At 38.4% G+C, this 19,587-nt stretch overlaps 2 long non-coding RNA genes across 3 annotated transcripts; one reads left to right on the forward strand and one right to left on the reverse strand.

The window, feature by feature from the left end:
* Nucleotides 1–1,001: 1,001 nt before the first annotated feature.
* On the reverse strand, nucleotides 1,002–10,755 carry LOC103280611 (uncharacterized). Of its 2 annotated transcripts, none has more exons than XR_507429.3 (3): nucleotides 10,655–10,755; nucleotides 3,895–4,000; nucleotides 1,002–1,505 (listed from the first exon to the last, which is right to left on the reverse strand). It is a non-coding gene; the product is annotated as an uncharacterized LOC103280611 (long non-coding RNA). The 2 variants fall into 2 exon arrangements; XR_507430.3 differs by lacking the exon at nucleotides 10,655–10,755 and adding an exon at nucleotides 5,135–5,612 and having other exon boundaries at nucleotides 1,107–1,505.
* Nucleotides 10,756–17,375: 6,620 nt separating this feature from the next.
* On the forward strand, nucleotides 17,376–19,188 carry LOC103280615 (uncharacterized). Its single transcript, XR_001730929.2, has 3 exons — nucleotides 17,376–17,428; nucleotides 18,515–18,646; nucleotides 18,998–19,188. It is a non-coding gene; the product is annotated as an uncharacterized LOC103280615 (long non-coding RNA).
* Nucleotides 19,189–19,587: the final 399 nt, after the last annotated feature.

Genomic DNA, 19,587 nt, shown 5'->3' on the forward strand with positions numbered 1-19,587 from the left:
TCCTGTTGGATTATGTCACATATTTTAAAGATGGGGTATTATGGAAGATAATATGTCCTATGGCTTTGCAAGAAAAGATATTCTCTCTCCTTCCTTGTATATACTACAGGAGCAAAATTAAGCGAGATTTTCTGCTCTGGCACTTCATGAGACTATTTCCTTTGAGATCATGCATCATTGACAAAGCACTAGTGATGAAAGTAGCAACGTAATTATGGAGAAGAAAACACAATAGTGTCATCTAAGGGCAATGGAAGCCCTTTTCTTTAGTAGTTGAAAAAACAGATATGAGCAAACTACTAGTACTAATTTGTACAAATTCCACAACTATGAGGCAAATTGTTGTGTTCATGGCTTCTATATAACTATTACATGTATAGAGCTGAGTCATTTAAATAAAGAGGTTGGTGCCAATTTGCTAACTAATATGTATAGCTATCTTTAGTAACAGGCCAGCATCTACTTTACACCAAAGTAACATAAAAGACATTGGTGAAAAATGTACTTCCTTCTTCCATTATTTTCCTTTGCCATGTTCCCTCCTGTTATGTATGCACACTGAATGTGTGTCAGAAGGTCATTTCAAGTAAGATGCTACAAGAGTGAATCAAAAAGTAACATTTTCCAGTGGGTATTAACACCACACAGTTATAACTTAATTCTACTTCAACTACCTATGGCAACATTCTGGGATGTGCAGTTTGGTGTGGGCTATGAGCTCTTTGACTTAGAATTTCAAATGTTCCTCTCAACATTGCAAATTTCAGGATCTTGCAGGATGTTAGTTTAGCAGTTAAACTGGAACCATGAACTATAATTATTTAGCACAAAAGGGCCCCAAGCTTAGATCTCACGAGCTCTAGCCAAAATAACATGGGACCTGGTCCAATAATCTCTGAAGGGTATACATAGTCTCCATCCCTACTTCTGGCTTCAACAGGATCCTGGCTTCTGTGTGCTATCAAAAATACACCTTGCATATTGAGCTGTCCTACGCAGAACAGATTGTCTGCATACATTGTTGCAGTAGCATTCATAACCTTATTCATATTCTTAAATCACTATATTTTAAAATAAAATAAACTGAACGTATTAAAGCAAACGTAGTCAGGACATTGTATTTGTAGGACTTCGTTGTTTTTTTAATACCATTTTTATTGAATCTTAGGCACACTTTTTCCCATTTGAGGGGCTTCAAAAATGGAGTCTTAGATTCGATGACACCTTAGATTCACCAGTTTGGTGATATATATATATATATATATATATATATATATATATATATATATATATATATCTCCACTGAGAGAGGAAAAGGCAAGGCCCCATCCCCAATGGTTCTGCCAACTTGCATCATTTTGTCCTCAGTCTGACGGCTGTCTACTGTCTGCTTGAGTTAAGTTTCATTCCAGCTTCTGCCTCCTCCTCAAAAGGCCCATACAATTAGTAAAATAGACTCCTGCAGACAAGGTGACTTCTGAGATTCTTCACATTCCCTCCTCGCCCTGTAAAAAAATGTACTACACATTTAAATGAAAACAAGGTATTGTGCATGCAAAGGATACTCTAAATAATATTCTAAGAAACATTTTTTTCCCAAAACTAAAGCTTCAAAATTGGGGTGCACCTTACATTTGATTGTGCCTTAGATTTGGTGAAGTATGGTAGATCAATGTTTAAACAATGTTTCCATTGCCCCAGATTATTTTCTGGCAATTTCCAGCACCAATTGCAGAGTTTTATTCCCCTCCTGAAATGGGTTCGTTTTTAATTCTGAGACACATGGATGAAAAAAAAGTCCTTCTTTCTTTCCTTCTTTCTTTCTTTCTTTCTTTCTTTCTTTCTTTCTTTCTTTCTTTCTTTCTTTCTTTCCTTCTTTCTTTTCTTCCTTTCTTTTATCTTAAATGTTATATAGCATAAGTGAAAGATCATCCTCACTATTACACCCCTTTGTAGCCATGCAACTGCAATGATTTACTGATACAGTTTTTAAAAATTATTTTTTAAAGTCAGCTTCACTATTCCAGCAAAGTATAGGGATTGTTAAAGCTTGACTTAATTTGGGGGGGGGGGGGAGGGGGGAGAGGGAGAGAGAGAGAGAGAGAGAGAGAGCAGGGAAGAGTAGCATGTCAACATAGAAACTGAACAGGCTTGTAGCATTAGGTACATGACATGTCTGTGGCATGATCTTGGACTAATGGCAAGCATTCTTGTTTAGTCAATAGCAGAAAACAATGTTATTGTAGGGAGGTGGCAGAAACACAATATCATGCCATAGGTATTGTCACAAAAGGTGATAGTCCTGCTTTCAAGCTTGTTTCCTCCTGCCCTGCAGACTAGGACACGGAACAATGGCTTCAAACTACAGGAAAGGAGATTCCACCTGAACATTAGGAAGAACTTCCTCACTGTGAGGGCTGTTCGGCAGTGGAACTCTCTTCCCTGGACTGTGGTGGAGGCTCCTTCTTTGAAGGCTTTTAAACAGAGGCTGGATGGCCATCTGTCGGGGGTGCTTTGAATGCGATTTCCTGCTTCTTGGCAGGGGGTTGGACTGGATGGCCCATGAGGTCACTTCCAACTCTACTATTCTATGATTCTATGATTCTATGATTTAATGCCGGTTTGCACTTGCATGTGATAAAATTCTTAAATATTAATTAAGATGGGTAAGGAAAAGGAACCCTTTCTTAAAAGAACATTATCATCACGCATCCTGTCCTCACTAAATCACTAACATGGTTAATGAAGTTGAATAAACATTGCATATTTCTGGCCTTGTCGATGACATCAAGAAGTCCTGCCAAAAGGCTTGAGTCCCTTGCCATCCCAAAAGATCATGCTGCTATCAAATGCACTAGCCTATTTTATGACAGAGCTTTGATTGTTCCCTCATTATAGTGACACCCACTGGGAACATCGAGATTATGGTCTGAGGCAGCTTAGTTACACATTTGTGAGTCATGTCTCAATTCCTTTGGCGATAGGCAAGCTTCTTCTTTTAAAAAGCACCTGAAGCTAATCAGATCACTCAACTGGCAGAACATTCTGACACTCTTTTCCACTGGAGGTGTCACCTGTTACTTAAAAGGGTACTCAGCATACCGCCCCATTGCAAAATCTGGATATGTGTGGTGACATTGGGGCGGGGGGGGTAAATGCTTTGCAAATAATATGTGAAATCAAACCCATCTCTTTAGCTCAGCAATCACACACTGTTTGAACTGGGAGGGCATGGTGTCAATCACGGAAATGTCTCCTGCATGTTCTTTTAGAATGTTTTAACATTCAAAGCTATACATCAGAATCTTTTCTTATAGGAATGCATGAGTCACACCAGTGGTCTGCCTAGATCAGTATTGTCAACTCTGATTGGAAGCAGATCTCCTGGGTTTCGGGCAGAATTATTTTCCAGACTTATCTTGAGATTCTGATCCTGCTTAACTTTGAACTCCAACAAAGAGTGCACCTACAGTTTGACTTTAACTGCCATTGTTCAAAGTTATGGAAACCTAGAAGTTGTAGTTTTACAAGATCTTTAACCTTTTCTGCCCAAAGGTTGCTAGTACCTCACCAAAATTCCCTAGCATTGAGCCATGACAGTTAAATTAGTATTGAACTGCATTCATTCTACTGTGTGCACACAAGGTTAATATTTTCAAGTATGGTCACCCTATTTCATTTCTTAAAATCTAGGCTACTAGTTTGCATATCATACAAATTACTCTAATTTTACAAATTATACATAGAAAAGATGTGGCCATTTTATGCACTATAAGCAGATTCCTGCAATATGCATGTCAGTATAAGTAGAGTCAAGAAATGTTTGTTTAAAATCTCTCATCAAAGTGCTGCTGGTGCTGCCTCTGCCTCCTCCTCCATCACTATCATCCTCACCTTTGATTCCCAAGCAGTGGCAAGTACCCAGAGCAGAAGAAATCATGACATCCATCTGTGCAGTGTAAGTTGGACTGTTTTTGCTACCTGGCAAAGGTTAACAAGTCTGAAATAAGAAAAAAATATATATCAGCACCAAGAGACGGGCAGCCTGTATGAAAGTTCTCAATATTAAAGTTGTTGACTGAGTCTAGTAAAGGAAGAGACAATCAAAAAGCTATTGGCCAAAATGGAAAAACAACTCAAGAGCACAGAAAGGTTTGGATATAAGATGCATTTGAATGTAGTCCATTGGGAGCATCTCCTTTGTCAGGCCTGCTGAAAACTGAGATGGAAGGGAGGTGAGCGAGGAAAACACAGCTGTGTTTTTGCGCAACCCCATATTTATTTTCAACTGTGTCTGAGTCCGACTATGGAGCTGAGCTCTTACACAACCCCCATTCATCTCAGAGGGGCCAGCGTAAGAGACTTCCCTGGGAAGTTGCATCAAGAAACTCTCTTTTATACTTTAAAGGATAAAGTTCCCTCCTTGCACATGCACACTGAGTAAAAACTGTTAACGTTTTTCCTCCACAGGAACTATATTTAAAGCATGCTGATCATCTAAATATTTGCTAATGGTGAAACAGACTGAGATAATTCCCATGATTCAGCCAAACCTAAATCCAACTTCTTTTTCATTTGCTTATAAACATCGGCAAAAGCATCCTGCTTGAGTTGGGCTCTTCCTTATTTGTTAGGTCCTTGAACAAGCGCATGTTACCACCTTCTCCATACTTTGACGTCAACTAAAGGGTGTTTATTTCTTTTATCATTTGGAGAAAGCCATGAGGTATCTGAGGTTATTCTGAATGTGTTTAGTCTGTATTTAAATGGTTTTGTAAAGGTTTATGTTTTTTCCAAGTAACACATTCCTCCCCCTGTAAGCCACTTTCAGCTAAACTGCAAAGAGGGGTTTAAATCTACCTCTCTCTCTCTCTTCTCTCTCTCTCTCTCTCTCTCTCTCTCTCTATACACACACACAGACACAGACACACCACACACATACACAAGCCTCTTTTAAGCAGAGGGCCAGTTTATGGTCCTTCAGATTGTTGGAGTGGCAGACTTTAGTTTGGAAAAAAGATGAACAATTTCCTATGTACACTGTACATATCTTATTTGTAATCCAAAAAAAAAAAACATGAAAGAAAAAGTCAATATTTAAAATGACGAACAATTTTAACCAGCATAAACTTACCAGCATTTCAATCGGAAGTATGGGCCTGCTTTTAACTGATGAGATATTCAAGTTAATGAGAAATGTTGTTGATGTGTGCCTTCAAGTTGTTTCAGAGTTAGGGAGACCCTACAGCTAAGGTTTAGGGCGGAGCCAGGAAAATGACCTTAAAGGGATGCATCCGGCCAGCAGGCCTTAGTTTGGGGACCTCTGGCTTAGCAGTTTTCAGAGATATAACTATGTTAGTCTGTTTCAAATGAAGTAGAAAAGAAGGCCGAGAAAGAAACAATCAAGCACTATCACTAGAAATCTCAGACTGAAAGTTCAAAAACACCTCCCTAAACTGCAAATCCCAGGATTCTATAGATTGCAACCACAGCAGTTAAAGTGGAATCTTAGTGCTATAATTCTATGATGTAAAAGGATCCAAACTGATTCGTTTAGCATGAGCTTCTGTGGATATGAATCTACTATTTTTACTGATACTGCTGAGGTACAGATGTTGGTTAATGCCAGATGCATATAATCAGAAAAGGTTTATATAAAGTCCGGGATTTATTTCCTACAAATAAGTAGTTGAGTGGATATTTTTTGTCCCTTATCCTGGATAAGTCATGCAATATGACACCTCCAGTGGAAAAATGAGTGTATGGGTTAGAATCTGTTAGGATCAGGTCTAACCCTAACCATTAGGCAAAGTGAGGCAATCAACTCAAGCAGGGCAGAATTCTTTCTATTTTCTAATCTAGCCTGATGCCCTCAGGTATGGTGAAGAAATTCTTTGCCATCTTGATGCCAGTGTTAAAGTAGGATCTACAAAGCCTGCCATTCCAGTTATGTGCTGCATGTAGAATGGAGCAAAGAAGTTGTCCTTGGGGCTATTTAAAAAATTTAAAGCTATTGAATAGTAACTACAATGGCAGCAACAACAACTAATTAAAATTAACACATTAATAATGCATTACTAATACATTGCTCATTAAATAATGAATAACATTAACACAAATATGTTATAAAATATTTAAAAATCAACTAATATGAAAATGTTAGGAATCCTGAATAACATTTCAATCTCTGACAGATGTGTAGATACAAACATATGCTTCTCTAGGGGGACTTCTTTGGGAAACAGTTGGGACCCAAGCAGATCAATAAGAACTATTCCTGAAACCTGTATGCTCCTTTCATCATCAGCAGCAGCATCTCCAAAGAGCTGCAGATAGGTTGCTAATTGGGGTTGACTATAGGAAGCGGACAACCCCCCTGTTGCAGTAGCTCCACTGACTACCAGATTGTTTCCGGACACAATTCAAAGTGCTAATAATGATCTTTAAAACCCTATAAAGCTCAGGTCCAGGCTATTTGGCTGACTGCATCTCCTCATAGAAGCCTGGCCAGGCCCTAATGTCTTCAGGAGGTTTTAAGGTCAAGTCAGAGGGTGTTGTAGTTTTGGCTTTGAAAAAAAAATCACTTTTAAGGATTTAAACTGTTCATTTTTAATTAAAACAATTGATATTTAATTCTGCTTTAGTGTTTGTACATTTTTTTATTTTAAATTGTATTGAAAGGCTTTTATTGTAAGCCACTTTGAGTCTCTTTTGTGGAGAGAAAAAGCAGAGTATAAACAAACATCATCACCATCATCATCTAGTGCATGGAACTGCCATTCAAATTTCCCTATAATGATACAGTGGGGAAAACGCTTTCAGACTCAGCTGCCTGGCATGGGCTGGGATTTTTTTTTTTTTTGCCTTCTAAAAAACATGTATAAGATCAGGGATATGGAAATATGAGATATAGCAAAATTACATAGGACAACGATCAAAATGTTGCACATGTAGCCACCCTCTACTGATTTTACCTCCAATAATCCCTTTTATTTACTTCAGTGAATTCAACGCTCTGTAAAATGGCAAAGAAAAAAATCTCTCCACCTATTAAAAACAAGAACTGAGAAAAAATTAAAACAAAAAAAGAATACAAACAGTCTCTTACTGGCAGAAACTTACTCTGATATATTGCTATGTTTATGGTTTTGCGTAATACTTTCAAATAACAGGAAAAGTGCACAAAGCTTCAGAAATGATGACTAGTTCTTAAAATAGCATAAATGTGAGGGTAAGCCAATGCATGTTTCCACCAGAGTATAAACAGCAAAGGTGAGTTGTTGCTCTTGGTTTGTTTTCACCTCTTTTGAAAAGATAACATACTTTAGTGATGTCACTCAGTATATAAAGGAACACTACTTTTGAATAATTTTGGCTTCATTTTCATGAAGCATAAAGACCTTTCTTAAAAGCAATGTTCTTGTGGAAGAAACATTTATTATGCTAGATGCTTTGTGGGTGGGGGGACTGAGCAAAAGAAAACCTCAGGATACTCTGATGCCTGATCCAAGAAGATTGCCAGGACTCTGAACATATTTGAGCTTTCAGTCATTTTAATTCTTTCAGCAATTTTTTTGAATTATTTCCATAGAAATCAAATATATTCCTGGCTAAATTTATGTTCTACTCAGTTTTAGCACATAGTAAGGTGAAACTTGGCTATGAAGTCTCATTGCTTATAAGATTCATCTCTTTCCAGGCCAAACTGAGCCAGCTGAACCTAAATGTGAACAAAAAGTGTTCAGGATGTCAGCAAAATTCTAAATATCAAGTTCTATCAACATCAATTGATAAATGGGAATTCTAGAACACACATAAAAAAGCAAAAATGCAGTGTTGTTTGAGGAGGTGCCCAAAATAGATGAAAGATTGGGTTCAAACCTAGGTGGACTTGTATGATATATGACAAATATGTATGATATTTGTATCAGGGGTAAACAATTGTATAATAAATTGGGATCATTTTTTCAGTCTTAACTCCTCTAGTGGGCTGCATGTTAATTTGACATCACTTCCTATATTGTCTATGGCCAAAATTAGCTGTTTTTTAAGACTAGGTACAGTGACAGGTAAATAATCACAACATGCCACTTTTATGTGGTGTTTGAGATTGAATTTTGGCAATCAATCTTCCACTGTTCAATTACTGATAGTTTCAGCATGCCTTTATATTCAGTCTTCTCATACAAGTAACTTTCCCAGCTGTAAGTGCCCTTTCCCATTACACAGTTATAATACTATATTCCATTTTAACTGTCACACCTAGTAGCAAAGAGAAATAAAGGATTCCCATACCTTTGATCTTTCTGCAGGAAAGGAAATTCTAGCTGATGTTGCTTGTCATATGTGCTGAAATTCCCTCTCCTATACAGGCATTAAAGGGTCAGTAGCCTTGTCCCTTGTGTCATCTGGTAACACCACAGTCTTATAAAATCCTAGGATTTCCTATTTAGGGAGAGGCATTTAAAAGTACCCTATATACTCATTCAAAAATCTAGAAATTGTAGTGAAAATCACCTCAAAAACCTGTGCTGACTTATTCAAAGATCAATGTTAGTACCATGCATTAGCTTATCCAAAAAGGAAACATCCCTTCTCTGAACAGAGTAGCAAAAGCTCATCCTGCAAGAAGTACTCCTTCTACTGTCTCTACCAAGGTGCTGCTTCTGATCTTTTTTTTATGCCTTGGCAGGGAAATTGTGGTGTCAGGCGCCTTGGAGCAGCATTTAGTGTTTTTTCCTTATCCATGACCCTTGACTTGTCCATATCAAAATCTATAATTTTAGCCTTCAAACCTACTCTTAACATACAAATGAGGATAATTTAAACATGAGTATATAGGGTACCTGCCAAAGACACCTACTTCCTCCTCAAAATCCAAACTGCGAATTCTATAGGATGCTGCCATGACAGTTAAAATGGAATATAGTATTATAATTGTGTCATACGAAATGTCCTAAGAATAAAAAACATTCTGATTCATAGTCTCAGATGAATAAAAGTTTCTTAGAGCTAGAGGAGTGATTGGAAGTGGGCAAGGCACTTTGGTTCATGTTTCACTGCAATATACGAACAATATGGAAAATTGGATTGGGAATACTTTCATGCAGAGGAGAAAATTTATTTCAGGTGGTTTCTAGTTTACACAGACATCCAAGGAGTGGAGGATAGAAATGAAAGCTGAGAAACTCTTTGACTAAGTTATAAAACTAAAGTACATTTTCAGACAATCAGTGGTCTATTCGATACCAAGGAAAGCTTTCCATTTTACTAAGGTGAACTGAATATGCTAGTGTTTGATATCACATGTCTTTTAAAAACTGAATGGCCTCTGTTCAGCATTCTCTATTAAATATGATTAAAGTGATGGTAGCTAGTAGTTATCCTGTGTGTTTTATGTAGCTGAAGAATCTCTGCCTTGTTCTCACAAAAGCTTGCCATGGGATCCTGAAATTATGCAATGAGATGACTCTACGGCACTTTAATTACAGAACAGCTGCTAAGCACTTTGAAGATTTTTAAAAAAGTCTTATTCCAACACTTGGGTCAATATGAATTACTGTCCATATAGCTCATTGCCAGAGATGTTGTTTAGAAGCCTTGTTGAGGTGAAAATTCAAAGGACAGCCCGGATGAATCCTTCACTTTCACCGCATGCAAGGTTGTCCCATGGCTTTTACTACAGCTGAAGAACTGGGGAATCCAGATAAGTAGCACTAGCCACATAGGTTGGCTTTAATTATAATGTGCTGGAACAAATGAAAAACCCAGACAAGTCTGTACAGCTGTCAAGGGAGAGATAAAATTATTTCCTCAGCTTTTCAGCCCTCAAACTATTTAATTACAATGGGTAACACCTGCAGGCTTCATCCCAAGCAATGCAGCTGGAGAAAGACTGTTCTAACAATGCAATAAAGAAGAAAGAGCATCCAATTGTTTTGAGTGAAAGAAGAAATGTCCAGGTCATTTTTGATAAAAGACAGTGGGTCGTTGAAGGTTGTCTGCATCTGGAGTTTTTCATAGTACATAATTATGACACCTCCATGACTATATCATACAGATCTGAAATAAAGTAGTTTGATGAGATGCTAAATCATACTGGTTAGCAGAGGCACATCCACATTGCAATTTGACTGCATGTAGTGCAATTTGACTGAATTTAACTGCATTACGAGTCTATACTGCGCATGTTTTTCAAACTAATGGTATCTTTATCTCAATAGCCATTTGCATGATCTGCTGCCTTTCTTTTTATTTTTTGACCTTGATTAAGTGCAAAGGAACCCCCCCCCCCCCAACCCAAATTATCCATGTTTTGTCTCCTTACAATTGGGAAGCCCAAATAGTTCCTTTACAAAATGTGAACTTTTACTACGTCTTCATCTTCATTTAGAAGAGCAGATATGTCCTAGGCCTATCTGGACCCAGGGAAGGAGGAAGAGGAGAGAAGAAAATAGTGTTTATTTTTTACCCGCCTCTCCTTGAGGCAGGGCATAACACAGTTAAAAACACATCATTAAAAAATATGATGTAAACTATATATTAAAATATATTTTATGAAATATATACTAAAAAACAGAACAAAGATTAGAATACAGGAAACACAGGACATGAGTTCAAAATTCATAGTTAAAAACTGATTGAGAAAACATACATTGTTTTATAGTCCAGATCCAATGGTGATTAAATTTCCCAGGATAAGAAATGTTTGTAGCTAGGAAGAAGACTTGCTTTTCCTTCATCAAATATAACTTGGCTGTTATGGCCCTCTTATACTTGAACCACTCACTAATTGGGGGCAGGTGGCTTCCATGTGATGGGGCAGTAATTCTAAATTGAATTGGTGTATATTCTACATTAAATAAATATAAAACAAATCAGTTCTACAGATGTTATTAATATGTTCAGATTCAAAGTTGGATACCACTCTTAGCTATAGTTTACATTGTATATTTACATTCATTTATCCATCTCATTAGATTATGAGATAAAACATTCTGAATGTTGCACTAGAACTCTGAGAGTCCAGGGTTACAATCCATTTCAGCCATAAATATTAACTGAGGGTGGTTCCACGCAGGACTTTAATGCATGCCCAATTGGGTTTAAAAAACCATTACAGTCCACAAATGCCCCAGAAAGCTCATGTTTTACTGAGCAAAAAGGAGGTGCGGCTGTCTTGGGTTTTTCGGGCTCCAGGAGCACAAAAATGCCAAGACACCTGTGTGAATTGGGACCAGAAGTCATGCAACGTGATCCCTGGGCCCAAGCCACACAGTGCCAACAGCTCGAAAGACCCGGGTCTTCTGAAATGTACTACTATGTTTTGCAGAAGTATTTTGCATAGAGTTCAGACCACAAAAATTCTGAAACGAAGCAGTGAACCAATCTTTTTCCATGGAACATTTGTAAGTGCCGTATTAGAAATTATAATGATCATTCTTCAGTCATACATACCACAAGATTAGGAAGGAAGGAAGGAAGGAAGGAAGGAAGGAAGGAAGGAAGGAAGGAAGGAAGGAAGGAAGGAAGGCAGGAAGGAAGGCAGGCAGGCAGGCAGGCAAGGGCACAGCAAGTGATCTGTGCTACTCTAACAAATCAGTGGTTGTGTCTTCACTTATGTAAACTTACTCATGACTAATTCCTCTTTGCATGGTCCCGGGCCCTATTCTGTTAGTTTGAAGGTTCTAGCAGGGAAGCACACATATACCCTTGTCCAAAGAAGAATGCACCCCTTCTAGCTCAGCATTTCTCAATCCAGGGGTCATAGGGAGGTGTCAGAGGAGTCACCAAAGACCACCAGAAAACATATATTTCTGATGGTCTTAGGAACCCTTCTGGCAGAAAATGCGGAGGATCTCTCCTCCTGTCCCTCTCTTCCTTTTTGGAAATGGGCAGAAAATTCTCCCACCAAAAGCCCTCCTGCTGCTGTGGTTAGCCTTTCAGCTGGCCTTTCAGCCAAGGGGAGGGCTGTTTCTGAGACTATAACTGTTTCTGAGAACTACAACTCCCAGGATTCAAAAACAACCCCCCCAACCCCACCAATATTCTATGTTGGCCATGTAGGTAGTGTGCCAAGTTTGGTGCAGATCCATTGTGGGCTGGGTTTAGAGAGCTCTTTGATTGTAGGTTAATAATAAATCCCAGCAACTACAACTCCCAATGACAAAATCATTCCCTTCCCAACCCCACTAGTATTCAAATTTGGTATTTGAATACATCAGGTATTTGTGCCAAATTTGGTCCAGTGAATGAAAATACATCCTGCATATCAAATATTTACATTATGATCCATAACAGTAGCAGAATTACAGTAGCAATGAAAATAATTTTATTGTTGGGGTCACCACAACATAAGAAACTGTATTAAGCGGTCATGACATTAGGAAAGTTGAGAACCACTGTTCTTGCTGGTTGTCTTCTTCCACTGGGCTTGCCATTTTGGGAGGAAAACACATGGAGTGGTGAGGGAAGAAGGGACACATGCTTGGCCAGACAGATCAGTTGAATCAGCCCTGGTAATCAATGGGGTGAAAGATATCACAGCCAGATTGTCCTCACATTTGAAAACAATTGCCTTTTTGACCAGACATTGACTTTTCAACTACAAAACCTAGAAGCAGAATTCTATTCAGTAATATTTCCTGGGGTTAACACAGTGGTTCCCAACCTGTGGGTCCCCAGATGTTTTGGCCTTCAACTCCCAAAAATCCTAACAGCTGGTAAACTAGCTGGGATTTTTGAGAGTTGTAGGCCAAAACACCTGGGAACCCACAGGTTGAGAACCACTGGGTTAGCAGATAACATGCAGCCTTATAGACCTATGGGTCTCTGTTTCTGCAACTTCTATTACAAACTTCCTCCACCCAGTGCAGTTCCCATCATCCTCAGCCACCATGAGTTTAGCTGGGCTGGCTGGAGAAAATTAGAGTTGAGGAAGGCTGTTATATCTTCTGATGGTTTGGCTTCTTCTTATGAGTTGAAACAATCTGCGAACTCTTGAACAATATATGTAACACTGGTTATTTGAGAAGAAGAGTTTTGCAAGTTAAGAAAATAACAAAAAGCTTGGCTAAGAGCTTTGGTAAAGATGACAGTAGTAGTATCACTGCCTCCACAAAGCTATGATTCTTTTTACATACATTCTGGTGGTTTTACTATTGTAACCTAACCTCTTGCTATATTTCTGTAGTAGTACTCAATATAACACCCCTTTTGCTTTATTTAGTTTCTTTTACTATTTATTACCTGTTACAATTGGGATGGAACAAATCAAAAGATAGCCTATTTCACAATCCTTCATTTAAGGGTAATATGTTACTGGGATTGGAAGTATTATTCTCAAAGAATAATAGCTGACTGAACAGCTTATATAAAGCACAATCTTTAAATTACATTACTTTATTCATAAGTCCTCTTCAAATGTTGGGGCTTATTTATCACTAAATATCCCAGAATCCTATTGTTTTAATACCTACAATAGAGGATTATGGGACATGTCTTTCTGGAATAAAATATTTGGGAAAGGAAAACAGAGCCTAAAGAGGAATGATTACATCAAGAAATTATCTACCCTATGATTTTTAGAAGGTGAGATATTTTTAGATATGTTCTTCCTCAAACCTGTTGAGCAAATTATTTGTCTTACAGTTGAGATGCAAATAGCTGTCATCAAAACACATGGCATTTGTACACCCAAAACGTTTTTTGGGTAACCATAAATGTTGAAAGCAGGGCTGGGTTTATGAAGCAGAAACTCAACCCCTAAAACTTGTACTGAAATCTGATAATTTTTTGTTAACAGATCTGATGCTTATGCTTATTATTTAAACAGCTGGATTTGGTGATTTCAGAACAACTTTAGCTCTCATACTAAAGTTTTTTAAATAAAGCAAACTTAGAGATCAGGTTGAAGCACCCAAGCATGTGTCTGCTATAGAGTTGGGCCCAGATACCCTTTCATCTGTTTCTTTCATGTATTTGTACCATTCCATCCATTTGGATGGCATGGAATGGTACAACCCCCTCTGGCTTGCAGGGCCTACAGTCGAACACCGAGCACTCGATACTTGTAGGACGGCAGGCAGAGCCTACAGCCGGGCACCGGGCCCACTCGGATGTAGGCCCTGGCACTTTACCACCCAAAGTCTGAAAATCTTTGGGGTTTTTTTTCAGATCCTGGGTGGAAAACCTCATTTGTATAGGCACCCATTTTCGGAAGCGGCGGCCAGAAAAGGAAATGGGGCCATACGAATGGGACAAACAGAAACGGGTAGCGATTCCATACAAATGCATGAAACTAGTGTGTTGGTGGGCAAGTACATGTGCACAAACAGATAGCTTGTTTTAGCAAGGATTAGCATTTGTAGGGCATGAAGATGTTTCATTTATAACCATGCTAAATAGTTTCATTCTACTTTTGCTGTGTGATGGAGAAAAAGGAGCAGCAAATATTACAATAATTCATATACCATAATTTATGTAATTTCCACTAGCAGAACTACATAAATTAATTGAAGGGCATTTAATCTAGCAAAAATGTAAATTATAATGCTGAGGGAGCATGCATATGTCCCTGAGTTTTCAGCTGTCACAAACCTAAAGCACAAAAACAAAAACATCCCAGAAACCTGTGACATCTGTTAGTATTTCCTTAATAGTTTCTGAGAATGGAAATTGTTAAAAGCCACAGAGGCCATTTGTACATAGTGTTTTCTTTGTCATTTCTGACTAATGACAACCTTAAGGCAAACCTATAACAGAGGTTGTTTTTGTTTTGTTTTGTTTTTGCAGCTAAGACTGTGTGACTTATCCAAGGTCATTCAGTGGGTTTCCATGACCTAAAGGGAAACTGAACCTTGGTCTCCAGAGTCATAGACCAATGCTCAAATCATACACCATGCTGGATCTCTGATAGTCTTTAATAGCAGCTCTTTAAGACATTTTTTAAAATGCCACCTACAGTAAGTCTTTTTGACAACACTCAGTTGAGAAAATCAGCGACGACGTTGGTGAGTAAGGCCTTTGAGGCTGTGATAGCACCAATCCTAGGGTGACAATGCCTTTGTTGTCATGGAAAATGTGAGTTGGTGGGTGGACAGAGAGACAGACAATATCATTCCAAAGAAGAGGGGAAATGGCCTACTAGAAACAAAAGAACAGGTATTTCTTCAGGGAGTAGAAGGATCCTGATAGTGGGTGAGTCAATAACAGTTTGGTTTATGAATCTCAAAAGAAAGCAATGTCAAACCTCTTCTGAACAAATCTTGCCAATAAAATCTTTAAGGTTGCCATAGGTCACAAACAACTTGAAGGCACACAACAACAAATAGATCATGTGATGTTGCCTGCTTTGTGTGACGATTACGTATGTCACGTCTCACCTAGAGTGCCAGATACATATATTTTGGAATACCTTGAAGAGCTATGACCTTGTGAATATTCCCACCATGGAGGAAGTATTCAACTATTTCACCGTACCCTCCAATTGGCAGTCACAATTATGATGACTTATATAAAAATAAAATACATCTTGCAATAGAAGGGAAGACAGTGACCTGTGGACCTGGTTAGTATGTTGTCCAGGAAATGTCCTTGAAATGTAAGTTTCCCTGTTCTTCATCTTTCAGCTCGCCTTACACTGGAAACTTTTCATAAAGTGGAAGATACTATCAAACATAGAATTATCCCTTTACAACCCTTTGAAAATATCAGTATCCTCTGTACTCCAGGACACATGGACATCTTGATCAGATGTTGATGCATGCTGTTATTTGACCCTGGAAGCTAATTTCGTTTGTTAGATATATACTAAACCCGATTCTGCCAAGGCAGCTTTCTATGAAATGCTGTTTTGTGTGCAAGGCCATCTGGATAAGTTTATTCAAGTGGTCTTGATGCATAACTGAGATGATTAGATAGGGAAGAGGCTTCCTGAACTACCATAGCAATTAAGGGATAAGAGGTTTACATCTGAGTACTTCAAATTACAGGAATCACAATGAAGGAAAATATGGGGAGTTTCCACAATTGTTGACACTTCCGACTCATAAAGACCCTAAGGTGAATTTATTATGGTGTTTTCTTGGAACAATTTTTTTTTTCAGAAGGAGTTTATCTCTGCCTTCCTCTAAGACTAAGGGAGTGTGAGTTGCCCAAGATCATTGTTTCCATGGCTGAGCAGGGATTTGAACCCTGGGCTCCAGAGTCATAGTCCTATGCTCAAAGCACTACACCATCCTGTTCCATTATGGTCCTACTAAATTTTTACCTGGTACCAGTGCTTTTAAAAAATTGTATACATGATAAAGAGTTTGAGATTGGCAGCAAGATGGCCAAAGTTGCTCCCAAATTATTGAGGCTAGTTAGAACATAAAGGAATGATAAAGAACTTTATACTGGACCATGACTGGCAAATGTTAGTTCTTTGTTAGTAAGATGCTGAGGCATTCCGTGGCACTTATTCCTAGATAAGTGTATACTGTCATTACTATGTTTCTGATTACTTTCAAGCAATGAAAGAGTGTTGCATATTTTTGTGGAAATACCATAATAGGATGAATACAAGTGAAACATTGCTAGTCATCACAGTACCATTACTGTCCCTGCTAGTATCAGTGCAAAGATGTTTGTATTCAACTTCTTCTTGAAGCACTGTAAGGCAGATAGCAACACAAATTCAAGCCATAACTGCGAAAATATGAATGTGTGTGTCACTTCTATCACAGCAGTGTGTATGTTTCTATTAGTTATTCACTCGACAAGGGAATTTATTTCTGGCTGTCCAGGGAACCAGAAGCTGTGCATTAAATGTAACATGGCATGATATTGCTTTGGCTACTAAGCTTGTCAGATGAGGAAAACCATAAGGTCAACACAATAGTTGTTCAAAACGTAGCCTTGCAGTCCCCTGATCTGCAGGCCACAGTGCAGAAGGCTAATCTGCAGGCAAGTTAGGGCAGCTTATATATGCTACGGCACCACTCCAAGGATAAGGATTTTCCACACAGAAGCTCCTTTCTTCGGGCTGTGCCAACACAACAAAGGCAGTAACACAGAATGTTTTGCATTTTAAGTTTAAAAATAGAAGAGAAAGAAGTTCTTTCTGAACCAATATTTTAGCCCTATTGTACCTTTTAGATTTAGAGTTGAGTGGCCAAGTATAAATACAAAAGCACCACACTGAATATAAAAAGAAAATGCATATCATTTGGAGTATGATCAAGAGGTAACAGTAAGGAAGGTATTCAAATCCCAAAATACAAATAGCAAAGTTTGAACAGAATCTGAGCATATCACACAGCCTTTGAATGGAGGGTGGTTATTTCTGAGGCTGGGGGAAGCATATATAATTTCATTTCTTTTAAAGTGGAAACACCTTAGTTGACCTTCAGGCTTTAACCAATTGGGGAGAAGGATTTTTTATGAGGTGTGCAGTGTCTTTTACTATGCTTTGAATTTGTTTTAAATGTTTTACATTAATGGCTTAACTAGGTTTGTATCATATATTGTTTTAGCTATGTTTGTTTTTAACTTATATTGCAAGCCACCTTAGAACTATCCTATAGCTTAACAAAAAGAAGGCATTGGTCTCTGTACATTGCCTGGCACATCAATAGCTAAGTAGCTTTATAGCAAGAGTGAAAGAAAATGTGAAGCTTTTTTCATCAACTTGTTGGCCCAATTGCCACTCAGTTCCTCTTCCTTTGGACTCCAGCAGCAGTCGTCTCCTTTGTGTGGGGTAAAAGACAGAAGAGGGCCTTTATTTGGCTTGTTTTGGCATTTACCTTGAAGTGTGCTAGGTGAAAAGCCTCTAAATTGAATTTATTTCTTCATGTGTTGTGGGGTGGGGTTAGGGGGGCAGAGGGGAGCTTTGTCCCTCCAAATAAGAATGCTGCTTTCCCAGTGCAAGATTCTTTTACTCCCCATTTAAAAAAAAACTGCAAAGAATGAGGTACCTACAACAATCACTCTTGCTGTTTTGCATTCTTTAGGTAATTTTGCATGTTCTCCCATTGTTTTGGGTACATAAACTCTCTTTCTAAATGCTGAATTGTTCTTTATGTTACAGCAATGCTAGAAAATTGGGAACTGATAGGACATTTCATCAGTGGGTAGAATTCTTTTTGGGGGGCAGTGCACTCCATCTTCCTGCCTGGCCTATATGATACAAACCTAACTACCCTCATGTGCTGTGTCTTTAATTTCAGAATGTAAATTTGAGGCTGTGCCATTGCAGTTTTTTGCACAATACCTGCTACTTTTAGGTGCAGCTCCTAAACTTTGTGTGGGAACTAATTAGCAGGCATCAGTATTCTTCTTGTATAATATTTCTACATTATTTTTTAAACCCAGCAAGGAGTATCTTGTAGAAGAGCTCCTTTGTCTTGAAATAGAAAGTTGTCCTTCAGTGAGATTTTTAGATCTCATGTATGGATCTGGCTAAAAGTGAAATGGCAAACATACACCCTAGGATGCAATTATTGTTGCATTGCATAATACTTATTTCTCACAGGTGTATGAAGAACCCAAAACACCTGTTGGGTAGAACATTTTGCAATATCACAGAAGGAGGAATCAAGACATGCCTAGTGGTTCTGAAAGCAGGAGTCAAAGAATGAACATGAAATACACAAAACAATGGCAGGTGAGAATAGTGAGTGCTGAAAGCAAATATTTTGAATTTGCCATTTTTAAAATGGTACACCATACTGATAGATTTTATATTTTGTAATTTGGAACAGGGAAAACATCATAGGAAATATAACTTGGTACTAAAGCATAATGCAAATTTCCCAAGGAAATTGCATTGCAAAACAAGGCTAATTACTTTTCCGGTTTCTTTTTGACTTACTTCTGTAGCTGCCTGAGCAGTTGTGATTCAGGCTATGTAGAAACATGCAATTCTACATGCAGTTTTCTCTTTTGCTGTAATGCAGCTTGTAGTACAACCTGAGCTGCTTTGAAAGCAATTTCAAAAATAACTTCTTTTCCCTAGAAGTCAGGGCTGGAAAAGGTGACCTGGAGAGTCTGGAGGTATTGAGGGCCAAAAGACTGTGCCTTGGATTGAATTTTGCTCACCTTGCGCTACAGTGAAAGGTAAGTAGTCTCCTCCAAGGTTACAATCAGGAGAACCTGCCCGAAACTGCCTTTTAACTCGTAGTCATATAGTCATTGAGCAGGCCCGTAGCCAGGATTTTGATTCAGGAGGGGCTGGGATTTTGGTTGGGGGGGGGGGGGGGGCTGAGTCTGAGTGAGAGAGGATCTACCCTAGCAAACCTTTTGTATTGTTATACCAATAACCCCATGCATATGGGATATATTGAGCATGGTGCTCAGATCATGATATGAATAAACATAACAATTTAAATAATAAATGTAAGGCCTTCTCATGGACCACCCTGAGAATTTCAGGGGAGGCTGAAGCCCCTCAAGCCCCCCCCCCCCCCAGCTACATGCCTGTCATTGAGTGAGTCCATTTGATGTATTACTATAGGATTACCTGCTTTGCTTGTCCTCATATTCCTTTAAGTGGATTTCAATATATGACGAGTGGATGTTTATTTATTTATGACATTTATATCCTGC

The sequence above is a fragment of the Anolis carolinensis genome, chromosome 1 (assembly GCF_035594765.1).
Source record: "Anolis carolinensis isolate JA03-04 chromosome 1, rAnoCar3.1.pri, whole genome shotgun sequence".
NCBI classification, from domain to species: Eukaryota; Metazoa; Chordata; class Lepidosauria; order Squamata; family Dactyloidae; genus Anolis; species Anolis carolinensis.